Below are 1,471 nucleotides of genomic sequence, written 5' to 3' on the forward strand. Positions count from 1 at the left end.
AATGATTCTATGATTCTATGATTCTAATGGTTTCTTGTAGTAATTTGAGATGGATAGTTTACAGGAGTACATGTATGTCTAAACGAGCTCCATATACATGTCTAATATAGCTCCAGAATACTTAACAATGGCTGTTGTGAGATCTTATGCATTACTATGCCATTTTAGTCCTTTTAACACCAAGCAACAATTTCAAGCAACACAGAAGCCAGAAGAGTCTCTTCAGGTTTATAACGTGCTTTACATGCTGCTTGAACTTTCTCTTCACTGATCTGCTGCTGGATAAAAGCAATGTTGAAAATATATTAAAGTGACAGTCAAGATCTGTAGCTACATTAGTCATTCTGTCAGAGCCTTGGAAAGAACCTCATAGAAGTCAAGCAGGAAAACAATTTGTTGAAGCTTCAGCTGAAGCAGTGAGTCTCAACTCATTCAAATCTCCCTAAAGTACATGATCAAGCAACTGCTGAAGCCCTGAAAGCCACAACTGATTCTGCAAATAGGAGCTATGTAACGTAAACTTTAAACTGACCTCCAATTCTGGTATGTGATAACAACCTGAGTGTCCACCTATTTATACCTTAAAAGCAGCCAGGTGGGAAAAGATAGGATGAGTGATGTTCCTGTAGTGTAGTAACAGAACTACCCGAACATACAAACTGACAATATTTTCCTACCACGGCGTGTAATTAGGGTTTAGTTCCACTGAATGGAGCCATTCTGGACATACATTGATCCAACCAAAATCACTATTTTGTAACATTTTTACCTGAACCACAGGCAACGGTTCCCCAGGCCCAGAAGAGTCAAGCAATCGATGTTCTTACACATCTTTTTTCCAAAGATAACATCGTTAAGCTTTGATGTCTGCAGTACAGCCATGAGCCTAAAAAAAAAAAAAAAACCAACCCACTTATCTGAATAACTGAGGCATCGGGGGAACCCAGGCAGATGCCAGAGAATCCAGAGCAGCTCAGCTGTAAATTGACTTAAATAAAACCCACTAAGTTCAGCCAACCAGGGCATGCCTTACAATATAGGGAAAACCTATATAAGACTTTATGCTAACCACTATGGTGGCCTAAGGGTACACTACAGTCAGCTAATAAAGAGATAAAACATGTAAAACCTTCCCAGCAACCCCCCCCCCTTGTGTAGAAACGATTCTGACATACTTCTTTCAATCTGGAGCTCAGGAATAATTATCACTAAAGGAAAGAAAAAGTAGAAAAATGTCTTGGCTTTACTCTTTAAATATTTAACTCATCTTGTGTGTTGTGTGTGCTCTATGCCAGGGGAAAGGAAAACAAGTGAATGTACTATGCTTCCAGCACAGTTTGTTGTGTTGGCTTGGAAATTTAGGGCAGTATATCCAATGGGCGTCAGCAGATTTGATCCTGGATATGGTTTAAGGCCAGTTCTGCCTTTCCTTCGCCATCCTGTCCCCATCCATATACCTTCTAACCTAACA

The sequence above is a fragment of the Aptenodytes forsteri genome, unplaced genomic scaffold (genome assembly GCF_000699145.1).
Source record: "Aptenodytes forsteri isolate BGI_AS27 unplaced genomic scaffold, ASM69914v1 Scaffold143, whole genome shotgun sequence".
In the NCBI taxonomy this organism is placed as follows: Eukaryota; Metazoa; Chordata; class Aves; order Sphenisciformes; family Spheniscidae; genus Aptenodytes; species Aptenodytes forsteri.